This window comes from Octopus bimaculoides, chromosome 5 (assembly GCF_046866305.1).
Source record: "Octopus bimaculoides isolate indiv1 chromosome 5, ASM4686630v1, whole genome shotgun sequence".
Lineage (NCBI taxonomy): Eukaryota > Metazoa > Mollusca > Cephalopoda > Octopoda > Octopodidae > Octopus > Octopus bimaculoides.
In genome coordinates this window covers 102,275,582-102,297,031 of record NC_142932.1, presented here as the reverse complement: position 1 = coordinate 102,297,031, position 21,450 = coordinate 102,275,582, and the positions used below count along the sequence as shown (strand labels likewise).

Genomic DNA, 21,450 nt, shown 5'->3' with positions numbered 1-21,450 from the left:
ACAAATACCTAGGGGTAATTGGAGGGGACAATATCAAGCATTCAGTGATGAGGGAAAGGATCAGAAGAGAATGTTATCGCAGGGTGAGAGCAATACTGAAGACAGAGCTAAACGCAAGAAACAGGATCGAAGCGATCAATGCTCTAGCCATACCAGTCGTGACTTACAGTTTCAATATCGTTAACTGGTCAGTTACTGAAATATGTAATGTTGACAGAAAAATACGAAAACTGTTGACAATGCATAGAATGCACCACCCTAAAGCAGATATAGAACGTCTTTATCTGCCAAGAAAAGAGGGAGGCCGAGGACTTTTATAGCTGGCATTAACAATGAAGGTAGCCACAATTGGCCTATAATTGACCTATCTGAAAAACTCTGAGGACTAGATGCTAAAACTTGTCTCAAAACATGAAAGCAAGAAAGCATCTTACTCAGTAACAAAACAGGCAAAGGAATATCTAAGTGAATTCCAATTGCAACAAATTCAAGAATTAGACGAACTAGAAACACCTGCAGAAAAAGCTAAGCGCTTGAAAACCCGTGCTAAAATTGCTGCCTTAGATATTATGACTGAAAAATGGCATGGAAAACCTCTCAATGGCAAATACCCAAAGAGAGCGAATAATGCAGATATTGACAAAGCTCTTACCCATCAATGGCTAATGGTCTCTGGCTTGAAATCAGAAACAGAGGGGTTTGTCATAGCAGCCCAAGATCAATGCCTACCTACAAAGAACTACCAGGCCAACATATTAAAGAACGGCAGCTCCTCATTATGTCGTATATACCAACAACAAAATGAGACCATCGATCATGTTGTCTCCATGTGCAGTCTGTTTGCGCCTACAGAGTATCTCAACAGGCATAATAGAGCTGCACAATATATTCACTGGGTAATATGCAAAAACCTGGACTTGCCCCATGATAAAAACTGGTGGGAACACAAACCACCCCCAGTATTTGAAAATGATCACATTGCACTCCTCTGGAACTTCACCATTCAAACTGACAGAAAGATAGACGCAAATAGGCCAGACATCATACTGAAAGACTTCAGACAAAAGTCATGATATGACTGTCCCAATCGATATAAACGTATCTGTCAAGACCTACCAAAAACTGAGCAAATATAAAGATCTTGAGAATGCATGGACAGTTTGAAAGGAATACACAAGCCATTAAGTATAATAACAGCATCGTGGACATGGCTTGAGCGTGGTCCACCGAAAGCCTGATCATTGCTGCACAAGACCAGGTTCTCACTACCAATTCAGTGAAGTATAACATCTATAAAACCTCTGACACCCAGAGATACTGAATCTGTGAAAAAGTGTGAAAAATGGGATCCATTTGGTAAGTGGATGTGAAAGCCTTGCACAAAAGAATACAAGTGCCACCACGAGAAAATGTGTGTATCTTCATTGGTTCTTATGCCATAAATAGCAATAGGAAGTAACAGAGAACTAGTATGAGCATGTACGAAGTAAAGTTATGCAGGAGGATGGAAAAGTAACGATAGTCTGGGACTACGGTTTTCAGACGGATCGTGTAATCGAACACCGTCGGCCAGATATTATCATATTCAATAAGAGAGACAAATATAGTCCGATCATTGATGTAGCCGTACCAAATGACATGAATGCTATGAGTAAAGAGGTTGAAAAAATCACCAAGTACTCTGAATTGAGAGTGGAAATGGCAAGACTGTATCGAATTCGAGAGGGTAATGTAAAAGTGGAGCGTTGGGTTCAATCCCATTGAAACTTCAAGACCCCTTAAGGCAACTGAAAATTCCATGCAAAATTGATGTCTTGCAAAAAGCAGCATTATCGGGGACAGCGATAAAAAAGAAAATATTATCTGTCTGAGGTTCTTGTGACTTGACTCCGGTGGATTTTTACCTACGCTGTGTTACGAAAGAATAATAATAATAATAATAATAATAATAATAATAATAATAATAATAATAATAATAATAATTGGGTACTGCACACATCCTACGCAAAACACTTTCAATACAGTAACCATAAGAGCATCACAGCAAACCACAGCACATACCCAAGGCACACAGAGCTGCGCTCGGTAGTGAAGTGAAAGCACGTTATAAAAATAAAACTACTGAACAACAACAACAACAACAACAACAACAACAACAACAACAACAACAACAACAACAACAACAACAACAATAATAATAACAATAATAATAATAATAATAATAATAATAATAACTGAAGACAGCCGCAGAAAGAAGAAAGGCCTCAGTATGGCCTGGGTAGACTACCAAAAGGCTTTCGACAGTGTTCCCCACACGTGGATTCTGGAAACACTAGCCATAAACAAGGTGGCACCAATTATTATAAAATACATAAAGCACTCAATGAACAAATGGCAGACAGTGCTACAGCTCCAAACAAAAGAGGGACTTGTGAAAACGAAAGCCATCTCCATTAGAAGAGGAATATTCCAGGGAGACACGCTCTCTCCACTCCTGTTCTGCCTGGCACTCACACCTTTAACTGAATTGCTAAATAGAACTGGATGCGGTTACAAATGCTACGGAAAAACAGTCAGCCACCTTCTATATATGGATGACCTAAAATTATATGCTAAAAATGACAAAGAGCTAGAAAAACTACTACAGACAGTACACGGCTTTACCAAGGAAATAGATATGAAATTCGGATTAGAAAAATGTGCCAAAGCAACCCTGAAAAGAGGAAAATTAGTTAAAAGTAGCAATATAACACTAGATAAAGCCAATGAAATAAGAGAACTAGACGAAAGCCAACCATATAAATATTTAGGAGTCAATGAACTAGATAGGATACGACATACACAAATGAAAGAAAAAATAAAGAAAGAGTACTATAGACGAGTTAGATCAATACTAAAAACAGAGCTCAATGCTAAAAACAAGATAATGGGTATCAACACTTTAGCTGTCCCAGTTATAAGTTACAGCTACAACATCCTTAACTGGACACTAAACGAACTATCTAAAATAGACAGGAAAACAAGAAAAATAATGACACGATATAGGATGCACCACCCAAAATCTGACATAGAAAGGCTATATATACAACGCACAGAAGGTGGCAGGGGTCTTATACAGCTAGAAAACTATTATAAAATAACCACCATACGACTGCAAAAATACCTACTCCAGAAGCAAGGAAAATTAATAAAAATAGCCACAAAACACGAGCAAAACAAAAAACTGCTTTCAGTATTTAAGGAAGCTGACAAATACAAACAAGAAATCAATCTACCTAACAAATAAGAAGAAGAAGAAGAAGAAGAAGAAGAAGAAGAAGAAGAAGAAGAAGAAGAAGAAGAAGAAGAAGAAGAAGAAACAACAAAAGCTATAAAATAAATGAAATCCAAACTAAAACTAGAACATCAACGGACCATGATAAAACGATGGCAAGAAAAGCCCCTACATGGTAAATACTGGGCTAAACTAAATGCAAAAGAAATAGACAGAGAAAAGTCCCAGCAATGGTTGAGAAGCTCAGGACTCAAAGCAGAGACTGAAGGATCTTTAATTGCTGCACAAGACCAAAGCCTCCCCACCAGAAACATATAATGAAAAGAAACATAACAAGTAACTGTAGAATATGTGGAGATGGACAAGAAACAATAAATCATATTATCTCTGGATGCCCAGTCCTGGCTAAGAAGGAATATATTCACAGACACGAAAGAACTGGGACCTATATACACTGGAAGCTATGCCAACACTATGGAATAACAACAGAAAAAAGATGGTATAAACACACGCCAGAAAAGGTCACAGAAAACGAGAAAGCAACTATACTCTGGGATATGCCAATACACACAGATAGAGAAATTAAGGCAAATAGACCAGATATAGTTGTCAAAGATCATGATGAAAAAAAATGCTTTCTAACTGAGGTATCAATACCAGCAGATGACAACGTCTCTCTAAAAGAAATGGAAAAACTTTCAAAATACAAAGACCTGGAAATAGAGGTAACTGAATGTGGAATCTAAAAACAGAAACAATTCCTATTATAGTAGGTGCCTTAGGTATAATAAAAAATATTCAGACAAATACATAACAAAAACATCAGGACTTACAAATATATATAACATACAGAAAATTGCACTACTGGGCACAGCACACATTCTACGCAAAACACTTTCAATACAGTAACCATAAGAGCACCACAGCAAACCACAGCACATACCCAAGGTGCACAGAGCTGCGCTCGGTAGTGAAGTGAAAGCACGTTATAAAAATAAAACTACTGAACAATAATAATAATAATAACTGTTTTTGATTTAGCTCCAGTGGCCAATATTTTAGTGGGAGTGAACTTATTCAGCCCCACAGATCACAGTACTTGAGTGGTACTTGATGTTATCGGCTCCGAAAAGATTGAAGGCGAAGCTGCTTCGGTGAAATCTGTGAGAACAAACACCGCAACGCATATTGCCGTCGCCATAATGATTCTACCAGCTCACGATCTTACAATAACGATAATAATCTCTTCTTTATTAGCCACAAGGGCTCGAAAAATACAGAAAATACAAGGTAGCATTAAACAAGGCACATACAAAGATGTAAGTGTAGGACAGAGACGATATGCAAACACGTGACAAAGTATGAATGACGTTATCCCATATACAATTGCATGAATTAAAAATATATAAAACAAATTTTCACACGGCAAGGCATAAAAAAGAATGATAAAACACAATAATTAAAAGAAAATGTTTATATAAAAAATGTTAATCTCCATTTGCATTGATTGGGGTACTTCACTTCCTTGATCATACCTGCGGTGTGCTGCTTTATAATTTTGTTATAATTTGTTTCAATATTTTGCATGAGTAATTCTAGCGATATTGTGCACGTCTTCTGGATCGTTGCACTATTATTCTGTTATTGCAAGGTTGTATAACATATAATCTCATTTATTTACCGATCCATACCTCGTTTGGATATTCCTTCTGCGTATTACATAGATATTTTATTAGGACTTTGTTATTTTTTCGAATGACTGAATTTTGTTTCATTCTGGTCGGGGACTAGATTTATTTTACTAGTCATTGCTTCTCCTTCATAAGATACAAATTCTTCATCAGTGTAGAGAGCTCTTCGTGCGCCTCGCATATCTTTAAGAACTTTTTATTCTTTTTCCGTAGTTCTATAAGTTTTTTTCAGAGTCTTATAATTTAATTTTCTCCATCGCCCTCTTTTCGATTCTCATCCTCATAAGTAGTTGAGCTGGTGCTGCTGTGAGGGGTTGTTTCCTGGTCATTTTGAGTTAGATGTTGTTGTTGTGAGTGCCTTCTCTGGTTGTGGAGCCTCGTCATTCGCTCCTACAAGTAGGGAGTTTTGAGTTTTATTTCTCGTCTCACAAGTTGTGCCAGATGTTGCCCTAGGATCAATAACCTCCATTATTTGTTCTAGTATTTTGTTCTTTTGGACATTTCTTGTATAAACCTTTTAGATGGCTTTTGCTTCCACATATGTTACAGCTGGATTGCTACTCTGGATGTAAAACTTTAACGTTTTGCTCTCGGCATCCTCTATAAGAAACAATTCTGGTTTTGCTTTGTAGCATCAGGAAATCAAAAGCATAGATATCCAAGGTGGTCCTACCCGATTACATACAGATAAGAGATTTGCACTTACTAGCTGCTCATACTGTGCCAAGAAAATGCATGCTAGCCAGCGGTCGACATCCTTCTCGATGACTTTGGAGGTGACTGTTGTGTTTTCCCTTTAAAATATTGTGAAACCATCTTATGAATATTTTTAGGATTAAGCGTTTGCTCCATATTCTGTTTCAAGAATGACAAAGACATTGCCGTATATCCTCCTACCTTCAATGAAGGATATTTGATTATAAATATCTGCTAGGACGAATTCCAATGGAAATTTGATCGGAATCAAGAATCCTGTACAGAATGATATCTGCTTTGCAAAGATTAGCAGTCTGATTTCTTATAACCATTTTAGCATGAAATTTTTCTTTTCTTCAAAGACAAACAAAGAAAAAGAATATTACCTAATTTAGCGATCTAATTGTATTTAAAGCTACTTTCGTACCATTTTTTAAATTCAAATAACTTTTTCTAGGCTTCCATTAAAAAATATGAAAACACACTTCTTAATATTTTAAATACATTTTGAAACTTTTTTTTATCATATAGAACAACACAGAGCAACCACATCATCCATTCTTTCTACGTACAATATCAGTTTTTTTAAAATTCTTTTTGTCTGAGATGTTGGCTGTTAAGAATAAAAGATGAAAATCTGGAAATTTTTACTTTCGCTTTTCATACAACTGTATGTGAAACGTTGTAAAATATTTTCATTTCCGAATAAATGCCATGAAGATTTTGTGGAGGCGGTATAATAACATTTGGAGCAAATAACCTACACAAACTGCAATATGTACGACACTTACGACACTCAAACACGCAAATCTATAAAAAAATATTCGACTCATTATTCTGTTCTTGTCTGTGCGTTTCTAAAGATATATATCCAGGGGTTGGACAAAATGGAAACACCTTGCATCATAGCATCATACTTTTGTAATATCTATCAAACTGTCAAAAGCTTGTTTATTTTTATGTTTTTTTTTTTATTATTAGTGTTGCTTAACATGTTTTGCTAAAATTGATGTTTCTTTTCAGATATCATCAGAAGAAGGTAATTAAAATTCATTAAAATTACAGATCTATCGGACTTTCAAAGAAGTCAAATTGTTGGTGCTCGTATGGCAAGCGCTAGCGTAACGAAAACAGACGAAATGTTTTTTTGTGTCAAGAAGTACTGTCTCGAAAGTAATGGCAGCCCTTAAGAAAAAGGGAAAAACCTCCTCGTCGAAACAAACTCCGGAAGGAAATCAAAATATTCAGATAGGGACCGTCGGATTCTTATGCGAATTATTAGAAGGTATCATAGAAGTACAGCTGCCAAAATTACTGCAGAGCTTAATGACCACCTCGAGGACCCAGTTTCCACAAAAACTGTTCGCCGGGAGCTGCACAAAGCCGGATTTCACGGGAGGGCTGCAAGCAGAAAACCACTACTTTCAAAAACAAACGTTGCAAAGCGTTTAGGGTGAAGCAAAAAACCTACAGAATTGGTCCCTAGAGCAGTGGAAGAATGTTATTTTCTCGAACGAGTCATCCTTTACCTTATTTCCGACAACCGGCTGAATATGCGTGTGGAGACAGCCAAAAGAAGCATTTGATCCAGACTGTCTTCTTCCAACTGTTAAACATGGAAGAGAACCTGTGATGATCTGGTGGGGGGGGGCTATATCTTGGAAATCCGCCGGCCTATGGTTTACCTTCATGGCAGAATTAAAAGTGAAGACTATTTAAGCATGTTATCTGATCAAATTCGTCCTATGGTTGCGGAACTGTTTCCCGAGTGAAACGCAATCTTCCAGGATGATAGTGCACCAATTAACAAAGAAAAAGTTATTACTGAATGGGACGAGGAACATTCTAGTGAAGCTGAAATCTTATCTAGCCATCACAGTCCCCAGATCTCAATATTATTGAAAGTTTGTGGTGCATTTTAGAAAGGAGTCGATATCCTTGACCATCATTCCTACAAGAACTGGAGACTATTTTAGCAGAAGAATGGACAAAAATTCCTTTGGAAAGAATTCAAACTTTGTACGAGTGCATACCTCGTAGAATTCAAGCTGTAATTATTGCCACAGGTGGTCTTGACCCATATTAAAGTAAATTTGTTTGAAATTTTAAGGTGTTTCCATTATTTTGTGCAGCCCCTGTAGATATGTATATATATATATATATATATATATATGTATATATATATATATATATATATATATATATATATATATATATATATATATATATATGTATGTATATATATATATATATATATATATGTATATACATATATATACATATATGTATATATTATATATATATATATATAGATGTGTGTGTGTGTGTATGCATATATTCTTTTATTTGTGCCAGTCATTTAACTGCGGCCATGCTGGAGCACCGCCTTTAGTCGAAGAAATCAACCCCAGGACCTATTCCTTGTAAGCCTAGTACTTATTCTAGCGATCTCTTTTGCCTAACTGGTACCTTACGGCGACGTAAACAAGCCAACATCAATTGTCAAGCGATGGTGTGGGGACAAAAACAGACACACGGAGATACACGTATACATACACACACACACACACACACACACACACACACACACATAGCCTTGTGAGTGCATTTGGTAGACGGAAACTGAAATAAACTTGTCGTATGTATATATATATATATATATATATATATATATATATATATATACGACAAGTTTATTTCAGTTTTCGTCTACCAAATCCACTCACAAGGCTTTGGCCGTCCTGAGGCTATAGTGGGAGACACTTGCCCAAGGTGCCACGCAGTGGGACTGACCTCGGTACCATGTGGTTGGTAAGCAAGGGTCTTATCCCACACCCACTCCTGCACCTATATATATATATATATATATATATATATATATATACGCATTATAAAAATATATAAAAATATATGGCAACTGAAGCACAAGGATGTGAAATGCAGCCCCCAACCCTAGTAAAATCAAGGTGCTTCACGACACCAACCGCCTTTTGCTCCGGATATTTCATATTTATATTTTTAAAATTGGGCTTCAGTATCCTGAAGCGAATAGGATGCTAGTCACATCCAAAGCGTAGTCTGATGTAACTGTACATTGTTGTAAAATTTTTCGTGCGCTCTCATTTCTGATTCTATCTACTTGGCCAGGAAACTATTGTTTTCCTCTTTCTTCAGGCAGTCTAGTATATCCATCAGTTCCTGAACTGAGATCTGACCAATTGTAATTCAAGAATATTTCCTCATCAGTGTTTCCTGCTTTTGGCTGGGTTCGACTTTCTTTCATTTTACTGTTCCCGATAATTCACCACCCTTTCTCAGCTTCCACCTTATTTCCATCGTCGAGTTAGCACTTTCGGTGGGTTTTGATCAAATATGTTGGCGGGGGTGAGTAAATCTTGTGCTTTTTTTGCAACGCAACGATTTTGACTGTGGTACTGAGGTTAAGGTAATTTCATCAGCTTTGGTTATCTTCGTAAATGCCACTAGTGTTGCTCTAGAAACATCCTCTAGAGTCCATTGTTGTTGCTACTGATACTGTTGTTCGAGGCAACTTTTACCCTTCTATCTTTCTTACTTCCACATGTGTAGCAACTTGGCGTTCAACCCTGAAATAATACCTAAGTGCTTTTGTTCTCAGCTCTCCGTAACGGGCACAACTCTGAAATAATCTTGTCTTCTTCAGGGTCATGAGACACTCTCGCTCCACCATTATCTGTACTGTACCTTCAAGATAATGGAGAGTCAAAAGCTAAACTCTGTAACTATCTCCCTAGTCATAACTCATAATTTTACTTCACACATCTATCTATCTATCTATCTATCTATCTATCTATCTATCTATCTATCTATCTATCTATCTATCTAACTATCTCTACATATATACAGAGAGAAGGAGAGAGAGAGAGAGAAAGTGAGAGAGGGAGAGTAAGAAAGAGCGAGAGAGGGAGAGATAAACAGACAGAAATTGATTTGTAAACCAGTAGTTGTGTCGCGCAAAATTCAGGTGTTTTTCTGTCTTTTTCTTTTGGGGCATACAGAAAGACCCTCCGCCTGCCTTCTTTTTAAAATTGAAATATAGGTATGTTACTTTCCTGTCGTCGAAGAAATATCTCGGATTAGAAAGAACGATATCCGTAATGTAACTCTCTTTTGCTTTTTATTCGTTCTCAAAAGCTGACTCAAGTCTAGTGTTTCTCTTGGTACGCAGGACTGTTGTCGCCGTTGTTAAAATCTGTGCTTTCTTCACTTTTCTTTGTTAAAGTGCGATTGACTATATTCACAAAAATATCATGTGTTCAGTTGTCATTTTTAAAAATCGTTATAAACTTTCGAAAATGTTTTCAAACTCTTTGCTAGGCATTCGTTGCTGTTAAGTTTGTAGCTAGCACTATTTTCTGCTCTCTCAGACGTTGGCCATTCTGAACCACAGGCAAAGAATATATTAAGTATTTAAGACAATCCTTATTTTTCCATACAAGAAAAATTCGGTGAACTACTTAAAGAGCTTTCTTGGCAAATTACACAAAACCCTTTTTTTCATTAAAATTGCGATATACAACTCACATCTTCTTTGAGAGGTCTTTTACAGTTATTCCTTCATCACAAACAACAAAAACAACATCGATAGTAACAACAACAAGGATAGTAATTATAATTACAATTACAACAAAATCATTAATAACAATGACAACAACAACTACAACACTACTACTACTACTACTACTACTACAACTAGTAATAATAATGATGATGATCATGAAGATAATAACAATAGTGATGATGAAGATAATAATAACAATAATAATAATAATAATAATAACAATGATGATGATGATGATGATGATGTTGATGATGAGGACGATGATAATGATGATGTTAGTGATAGTGATGAAGATAATGATACTAACAGTATTAGCAATAATAATAATAACAATAACAATAATAATAATAGAAGAAGAAGAAGAAGAAGAAGAAGAAGAAGAAGAAGAAGAAGAAGAAGAAGAAGAAGAAGAAGAGGGGAAAAACGAAGAAGAAAGAAGAGAAAAAAGAAACCTGTCACAATATCAGATTTATAATAACGCTACTAATGATTGCTGTTAATATATGATAAAGAAAGTCGTTACATAAAACATAACATAACGTTATTGATTATATTCGTATAGCATCTTTCTATATAATATCAATCTTGCTGCCATAAAAACACCTATTAAGCAATAATACTATGGGTAGTTATCATGTCAAACTAAGTTTCTTTCTTTTATATATGTATATATGTATATATATAACTGTTAGTGTAACAGTAACATAGTAGTAACACTTTGTTAGAGAAACATATTAAAATTCAGTTTCAGGCTGTCATGCATAGTAATAATATATTATAATTGTTTTAAATTTTGGCATAAAACCAGAATTTTTTTGAAGGGGTGGTAGTTAGTCGATTACATGGACACCAGTAATTTTGTGGTATTTTATTTTATCGTCTAATAAAGGATGATAGATATAGTTGGTTACGATGGGATTTGAACTCAAAAGGTAAAGGGCGGGAAGAAATGCTTGGCGCTCTAACAGCTCTGCCAGCTCACTGCCTTATACGCTATAATGCAGTGTCATAATATCAATGCTACCAGTTTTCATCGAAGCAATATGGCTGCGTTACAGAAATGGTCCCGCACAAAATATTCTAAATCAATGGCTTTAATTATGTGCAAAGTAGGACCCATCGCGGTCTAATATGATGACCATGCAAGCAGCAACTTCCTCCTCCTCGTTCTCTTTCTCCTCTTTCCCTTCCTCATCATTATCATTATGATCAACAACAACAGCAACAACAATAACAATGATAACAATAATAATTTCTGATTAAAAAGCTGTGAACTGGCAAAAACGTTAGCACAGTGGGGGAAATTCTTAGCGGTATTTCGTCTGTTTTTACGTTCTGAGTTCAAATTCTGCCGAGGTAGACTTGCCTTTCATCCCTTCGGGGTCGATAAATTTAGTACCAGTTGCGTACTGAGGTCGATCAAATCGACTGACACCCTCCCCAAAATGTCGGGCTTTGTGCCTAGAGTAGAAAATAATTTCTGATTAGGCAAATTTTGGGACAAAGCATCAAAACTGAAAGGAGAGTTTAGCTGATAGCAAAGGATCCCAGTACTTAACTGGTACTTCATTTTGTCGAGTACCAAGTCAAGTACTGGGCTCAAGAACCATTGAACTTAAGCATACAAATAAGACTACTAGATAGCATATATAAGCTTGATATCATTCTCCATAACAAATTGTTGTTGTTGGCACTCCGTCGCTTACGACGTCGAGGGTTCCAGTTGATCCGATCAACGGAACAGCCTGCTAGTGAAATTAACGTTCAAGTGGCTGAGTATATTCAATGTAATAGTAGCAATACCATTGACTACAGATCAAGCGTGCGTTGATGTACTGAATTTCATTGACAAAAAATTTTAATATGTTGAAAATTGTTTGCCTGTCTTACTTACGGTAAGAAAAATTTTCTCTTAGCTGTGGAAAGCAAAGAGAAACCTAACGCAATCATTAACGACACACAAAGTAAAAGACATAATTTCAATTAGATAAAAATCAATAAAGCGTCTTTAATACTTATGCTTAAGGACATAACTAATCTTTGTTCTCGGGAACAGTCGTAGCAACAGGCACACTTCGGTCTTATTGGATCTTCTCAGCAAAATGTTGACAGCATAAAACCACTTGATCAGCAATATATATATATATATATATATATATATATATATATATATATATATATATATATATATATATATATATATATATATATATATCTTTTACCTCTTCTTATTTCAGTCATTAGATTGCGGCCATGCTGGGGTACCACATCGAAGAATTTTTAGTCGAGTGAATCAACAATAGTACTCTTTCTTAAAGCCTGAAACTAGTTCTATCGATCTCATTTGGCTGAAGCCCTAAGTTGTCAAGTGGTGCTGGGGGACAAACACAGACACACACATGTGCGCGCAAACACACACACATAATATATATATATATGTCAAGCGATGTTGGGGGGGACAAACACAGGTACACAAACATATACTACATATATGTATATATATATATATATATATATATATATATATATATATATATATATATATATATATATATATGCAACGGGTTTTTTCAAATCCACTCACAAGATTTTGGTCGGCTCGAAGTTATAGTAGAAGAAATTTGCCTAAGGTGTTACGCAGTGGGACTGGTCCTTGTAACTTGACTATTGACTAAAGACTCCGGAACAGTTTTACCTACACTGTGTTACGAAGGAGTAATAATGGTTGCTAACTTAGGCAGAAAGCCAGAATTTTTGTGGGGGGAAACTTCGTCGATTACATTTACTTCAGTACTTGACTGGGACTTTATTTTATCGACTTCGGAAAGGATGAAAGCTAAAGTTGACACCGTTCTGATTTCTGATATTTTCGAGAAAGACCCGAGACATTTGTGATAGTATAATGGAGGAACACAAAAGAAAATAGCAAAAAAAGAAACAAAAGGAGCGGGCGGGGGGGGGGTTACATCGTACGATAGGGCGAGATCAGCATAACAATAAAAAATATTAATAAATAGATAATAAATAGCAATGACATTAATAATAATAATAATGACGATGATAATGATAATAATAATAATGATGATGAGGATGATGATGATAATGATACTACTACTACTACTAATAATAATAATAATAATAGTAGTAGTAGTAATAATAAACATAATAATAATAACAACAACAACAACAACAACGATAATAATAATAATAATAATAATAATAATAATAATAATAATAATAATAATAATAACAACAACAGCAACAACAGCAACCACAACAACAACAATACTACTACTACTAACGACAACGAAGACGACGACAACAACAACAACAACAACAACAATAATAATGTAAACAGACAGTATGCGGACTTACAAGAGAGAGAGCTTGATATCAGATTCAGTTTAGAAGAATGCTGCAAGGCAACCTTGAAGAGAGGAAACTTAATTAAGAACACTAATGTCATATTAGATAAAGAAACAGAGATTAGAGAATTAGACCAAACACAGACATACAAATACTTAGAAATTAATGAACTAGACATAATACAACACACACAAATGACAGAAAAGTTTAGGAAAGAATAGGAATATCATAGATACATTAGATTAATATTTAAAACAGAGCTAAATGCAAAAGTAAGCTAATAGGCGACAATACTCCAGCTGTCCCAGTAATAAGCTACAGTTACTATATTCTGAACAACTAGACAGAAAAAAAACAAAATACAAATAGAATATCACCCAAAATGCTACACACAAAGGATAAATTTACTATGAATACAGGGAGGAAGCAGCCTTATGTAACTTGAAAACTACTGTAGAATATCCAGTGCAAGACTACTGAAATACCTGTGGAAGGACAATGAAAGACCAATAGTAAGAGGCAGTGAACGGAAAGAAAACAAGAAATAACAACTGATTTTTGCTATTGAAGGAAACCAACATGTGATATAAAGAGTTGAAGTAACGAAAATGCAGGGACAGATGGGGCTGATGAGAAATCTGAAAAAATAACAGAAATTATGTAAAACCTAAAAACTACGGTAAAAATAGGGTTATAAATTGTAATCTTAAGACCATAGAATGGAATGTCCTTTCTGGTCGATACGTGAAAAAAAAATAATAAAAATAAACAGGGATGAAATAGATAACGAAAAATCGAAAAATCGAAAAACTGATTGAGAAGCAATGAACACAAAACTCTGACTGAAGGATGTTTATTACTGCATAAGATTAAAACTGTCCTATCACAAACCTCGAATGACTTTACGAAACAGAATGCATTAAGTAATTGCACAATATGAAACCGTAAGAAACAAACACATTGTTTCTTGACGCTCAATCATATCCAAAAGTACATCGATGGAAATGACACACTTGCAAAAAGATGCACCACCCAAAGCCTGACGCAGATAGTCTTTACCTCCCCAGAGCTCAAGGAGGTCGAGGTTTGATCAAGTTTGAAATCTCCTACATAAACACCACAACTGGACTGGCAAAATATCTTGAAACATCTAACGACTGGATGTTAAAGCTCATTGAAAACCATGAAAAACGTAAGAAGCCTCATTCTCTTATGAAGGAAAGCAAAACTTTACAAGTGAATTTATGTAAAATACCCAGGTTGAACAGCACGAGGGAAATGAAACAACTGTAGTTGTAAAGAATGTGAAATCAAATGCAAAGCAAAATGCGTTTGAACAATTGGCTAATAGGTGGAAACAAAGACCTCTGCATGCCAAATATGTGGCCCGTAGCAAACAAGCTGATGTAGACCAGAAGCACACCCATCATTGGCTACGGAGCTCAGGGCTAAAGGCAGAGAGTGAAGGCTTTATTTTGGCTGCCCAAGATCAGAGCTTATTGATCTGGAACGATCAAGCCAATGTGATGAAAAATGGTGTGGACCCAAAGTGCCAATACTTCAACGATGGTATAGAAACAGTGGACCACCTAATCTCTGGATGTAAGATTTTAGCACTGTAGAGTACAAATCAAAACATGACAAAGTTGGCCAATATCTACAATGGATAATGTATCGGCATTATAAAATCAAAACTACTGACAAATGGTACAAGCACCACCCTGAGGTAACTGAGGGAGAAAATGTAACGATTCTTTGGAACTTCCCAGTATGTATAGATCGAACCATCAAAACTAATAAACCAGATATTGTTGTGAAAGATAATATCAATAAAGCTTGTTTACTGATTGACATGAGCATACCCTGTGACCATAATATCTCAGCAAAAGAATCTGATAAGTTCAGAAAATATAAAGATCTCCTAATCGAAATCGAAAAGATGTGGTATCTCAAGACGGTTAAAATACCAATGATTAAAGGAGCACTTGTAATGATCAAAAAAGGAATTGAAAATTATTTAAGAATGATCCCTGGCTTACAATCCATGCAGGAAGTGCAAAAGATTGTCTTAACTGGTACGTCACACGCATTGAGAAGAGTATTGTCGCTGTAAATTTTTCGATGAAAATAAGTCTACTGAATAATAATAATAATAATTATAATAATAATAATAATAATAATAATAATAATAATAATAATAATAATAATGTCAGTGTTCCCACTGATAAAAATATACCTGTCAAGGAATTTGACAAACTAAATAAATATAAGGACGTAGAAATTGAAATACAAAAGATGAGGCATCTTAAATCGAGAACTGTTCCTGTTATTGTAGGAGCTCTAGGTATGTTAAAGAAAGGGATGTCAGAAACATCTAGATAAGATCTCAAGAGAGCCATGTCTCAGAGAAATCCAAAAGATTGAGCTGACAAGTACTGCCCACATCCTTAGAAAAACCCTATCCATTTAAATGTCGTTGTTGCATTACATGAAAATATTTCACTATCTCTCCTCCCCAAGCTCTCAGTTATATTGTAACATCATTTATCTTTCATTCGCCCCAGGACGCTCGGAGTGTCTCAGCAAGTGACTATGACAAAGATGCGGATTAAAAGTAAATAACAATAATAATAATAATAATAATAATAATAATAATAATAATAATAATAATGGTTTCAAATTTCGCCACAAGATCAGCAATTTTGGGGGAGGGGTTGAGTTGATTACATCGACCCCAGTGTTCCCTTGGTACTTATTTTATCGACCCCAAAAGGATGAAAGTCAAAATCGACGTCGGCGGACTAATAATAAGAATATGTGCATATCCATTGACATTCAGACATTCAACATTGACATTGAAAATTTTAAGACTGTGTACAACCTCTTGTTACAAAAGGCCCCAGGTTTTTTAAAGTCTTCCTCGAGCTACAAGTCGTTTAGTGCGCAATTCATCTCCGTCACGAGGGCGCATATATGACAAGAGTAGAAGACTACCACCTGGATAGGACAACATCCCTTCATAAGTTTGTCTCTCTGGTATTACTTGTACAAATTTCATTTGTGTAGACTGTCGCAAATTGAAATATATAGATTTGTGCCAGCTCATGGGAAAAACTGAACTCGCAAACTAAGGATCAGAAGTCAAACACCACCTCAATCACACGCATTCACATCGTAGGATATATTTGGTATGTTTATTAAACCTATTCTTGTGCTGCATTTATGAAAGCTAATTCGTAGTATAGTCAAGATGTTTCTAAATTATACGTGGTCTTAGTATTTGCTTACTTATAGTTACAAAAATGTATTTTAGTTTTTAAATTTTCTAATCTACGCCGAAGTCTAACATATGATTAGTTTTATTGCAATTTTCATTGTTGCAGCATTTCCCACTAAATAATTTCATGAATTTTACGCTGATTATTCGTTTGGTTTTTGCGGTAAACTATGTCTTTTGCTTGTTTCATTTGTGTTGATGTTTTTGGTCTTCACTTTTTTTTTTCAAGAAGATATTAAATATCTTTTATCTTATATCTACCAATAGTTTGTTGCCATAGTACTACAAATAGACGCAAAAGCTGATGTACATTCGAATAAAGGAGACAAAGACCAACATACGAAGGTAATATAATTCTTGAGAATGGGCGTCGGACACTCAAAATGTAGACTTTTCGTAAAACTCTTGCACAGTTTTAGTGGTATAACAACAAACAAGACGTGCTAAATTAAATAGTATATCTAAAAAAGCATTTAGCTAGTCATATTCTTGCAGTTGTACATATATATATGGCAAATTAATTACTAATTATACAATTAATTTTTGATTAGTAGCCAGTCATTTGTCTTATAAAATACCTCTGTCAAAGCTCGATAAGAAAATTAATCATAAGCTACATTTTTGTGTTAGAAAAAAAAAATTTACAAACTAAAATACATTCTTATAACTACAAGTATATGAATACTAGGAAACGAAGCATATTTGAGAAACAACTCAACAAATCTACGAATTAGCTTACATATATGCAGTAATAGAATGAGTGTAACGATCCCCACAGCTTATACTCATTGAAGTGAAGGCATGTGGTTGAAGTGTTTGATTTATGATCATTAAGTTTGTGAGTTCAAATCTCTGACGGGATGGCATGTCGTGTTCTTGGAGAAAGCAATTTACTTGATTTCCCCCAGTTTTGCACAAATAAAATTTCAATATATATGTGTGTTTGTATTTATTTTCAATTTTTGAAACAAGGCCAGCAATTCCAGGGCGAGAAATAATTCGATTACATCGACCCCAGTGTTCGATTAGTACTTATATTATCGACCTCGAAATGGCTAAAAGCAAAGTAATGTAGAGCTTAGTAAGGTTGCCCCAATAAGATTTATAACGCCATTGTTTATACAATGTCAGGTTGCACAATCCTGGAGTTACATCGTGAGCTTTTTGTCATTATACGAATTCTAGTCCAGATCATATTCCTGTCGACGCTTTGCAAAAATGCTCTTCTAAACTTTTTTTTATATTGCATCTAAGCCCCTTAATAAAAGTTTATCTGTTTATCTGCATCTTTCATTCCAGGCTGTTGAAAAGCGACTTTTGTTATTTCTCTATTGAAAACTTTAGTCAAAATCCTGATTCTCGTAGTTATGGCACAGTCAATCTTCTGCCCATAGCTAACAAGGTCTCTGAGACTTTGGCCAATCAGGGACTTGCACCTTGAAACATTCAGTTTGTTTCCGTATTTAGTGCAACACCCTTGATTTTATCATTGATCATGCTTTAGATAATTTTGGTGATTCAAGTATTTTTATGCTTAGAATGCCAAAAGCTTTTCACGGGGCTTGGCATTCTGCTGTCTTTCATAAGCTTCATTCAAATGAAATTTCTGGGAAAATCGTCAAAATAATAATAAAAAATATTTATGTTGTTTTAAATGACCATCATTCATTTAATGGTTCTATCGAATATGACAGAATCGTCAGAGTTTTATTGTAGTTCTTTTATTCTTGTTTCAATGATTTGACTGCGGCCATGCCGTAGCACCGCTTGGAAGGGTTTTAGTCGACCAAATGGACCCCAGGACTTAGATTTTAAACACTAGTACTTACTCTACTGGTTTCTTTTGACGAACTGCTAGGTTGCGGGGACGTAAACACACCAACATCAGTTGTCAAGCGGTGATGGGGAGGAGGGCAAATACAGACACAAAGACACACATACATAAATACACACACATACACACACATACACACACGCACGCACACATATATACAGCGGATTTCTTTCAGTTTCTTTTGTCGGCCTGAGGTTATAATAGAAGATATCGGTCCAAGGTGCCACACAACGGAACTGAACCCGGAACTATGTGGTTAGAAAACAAGCTTCTTACCACACAGCTACGCCTGCGCCTAGTTCATGGATTCTATTGCTGATATTTTGGCTAAAATCATGTCTAACCTTACCATCTTTGGTGATGACACACCTTTTAATTTTGCTTGAATGAGAATTGTTTTGCCTGATTGGAGGAAAATTGTTTGTTCTCTTGAGTTTGACTTGCATTCAGTCATTGACTTGGTAGCTCATTAGTTGATTAGTTTAAACTCTAGAAACTACCGCCCATTGTTTGTTAGAATAACTATGATTATATATATCCTTGTTTCTATATGTAATGCTAATACTCCTGAATCTTTCGGTATTTGACTTTTGACTTTTGCTAAAAATCTTAGTTGGAACGATTATATTAGATCTATTTTTTAATCAACCAATATGAAAATTGACCTCGTTATCATATTTCCGCCTACGAATGCATTTTCCATCTTCATGAATCTCTAGTACATTCACATATTGAATTTTGTCACATTTGGTATTCTTTCTCATCTTGGATGAATTCAAAAGCAAGTTTCAAATATTGTTGGTCCTATGTTGGCACCTAAACTGCAAGCCCCTGTCTATTGTAACATTGCTTTTAATCTGTTCTATAAATACTTCGACGGTCGTTGTTCTGCCTTATTTTCTTTTCTTGAACGTCCTCATAAAACTAGTAATTGAATGACATGCCTTTCTGCTGATTCTCATCCTTTCGACATTGTTGTCCTCTTCCGTAAGAACTCATTTTACTCTTGTAGTTTATTTCATCTACTATCCTATGGAGCGTTCACTTCGATCCCCAAATAAATATAGTCTTGATTCTTTTAAATCTGAAATTGATCGTTTTACAAGGGCAGTCTCTCATTATATTTTCTTCATGAGGATAGTCTCTCATTACATAGTTTCTTTGTTAATCTCGGCGTATGCAAGGTTTATTACATTACTGGTTACTTGCCAGCTTGTAGGGGAACAACTTCCAATAAAACGTCTCCCTTTCTGCTACTCTCTCTATTTATACGTATATTATATATGTCCATCCATATATAATATACGAATAAATGATTTAGTATACATTGATATAAACACAATCGTTATTCATATTTCATCGAGTTTAGACTGAGACATGTTTGTTTTACACTTAAGAAAAACATTTAGTTTTACTTGTGGAAGCGTTAGTCTTTTTCATTTTGAAATAATAAACATCATAGGAAATTATTATTGAGTACATTGAAATTGTTTATATAAATACAATATACTTATTCCATTATATTAAATTTGAAGATTTCATTCAATGAAGAGCTCCAAGAGAAAAAAGATTGTCTTGGTTCAGTATATAATAAATGTGTAGCGAAATAGTAACCTGTTTGGAAAATAGTTTCCAGCGCCATAGCGTAATCTGATTAGTCAAATCATTACTTTGCATCATTTCATTTACCCATGGGCAAGATTTTCCTCTTCATCGAACAAGAAGGGCCTACGTTTTCACGATACAGCGAGTTGCTTTCTTTTATTCTTTTTATTCTTTTATTTGTTTCAGTCATTTGACTGCGGCCATGCTGGAGCACCGCCTTGAAGGATTTTAGTCGAACAAATCGACTCCAGGACTTATTTCTTCATTTAAGAGCCTAGTGCTTATTCTAGTCTCTTGGGCCGAACTGCCAAATTATGGGGACGCACACACACACCAATATCGGTTGTCACATACGCACACACACATGCGCGCGCATACATACATACATACATACATACATACATACATATATATATATATATATATATATATATATATATATATATATATATATATATATGTATGTATATATATATATATATATATATATATATATATATATATATATATATATATATATACGACGGGTCTCTTTCAGTTTTTGTCTACCAAATCCACTAACAAGGCTTTGGTACCCGGAACCATGTGGTTGTGAAGCAAGCGTCTTACCATACAGCCATACCTGCTTTATCTAATTGCCGTTCATACATTGTACTACGAAAAGTTATTCCATTTATCCATTGGTCAATAATACTGGGCTCTAAAGACAATACAGCATAGGGTGAAAGGAATTGCAATATTCAACCGTGTCGCTACAAAATCATCACTATCTCAACTACGAATATGAATTCTCACTCCTTACCACAAAAAGTTCTACCGATTCCTTCTGGAGTTCTGTTAGTCGTTACTCAAAGAAGACTTATATCAAATCAGTATTTCTGCATGCATAAAGACTGTTGATTTCAAAGATTTCTTGATTTTTCCTAGTGGGCGAACGATTCTGCCAGCTAATAATAATAATAATAATAATAATGTTTTTTTATGTTTTCTTTTCAATACAGTAAACATAAGAGCACCACAGCAAACCACAGCACATACCCAAGGCGCACAGAGCTGCGCTCAGTAGTGAAGTGAAAGCACGTTATAAAAATAAAACTACTGAACAAT

The 21,450-nt window shown here is 35.2% G+C and overlaps 1 protein-coding gene across 12 annotated transcripts in view; it reads right to left on the bottom strand.

Moving 5' to 3' along the window:
• The window catches only part of LOC106877962 (uncharacterized), a 547,541-nt gene that overhangs the window by 253,864 nt on the left and 272,227 nt on the right, over positions 1-21,450 (bottom strand). The window lies entirely within an intron of this gene.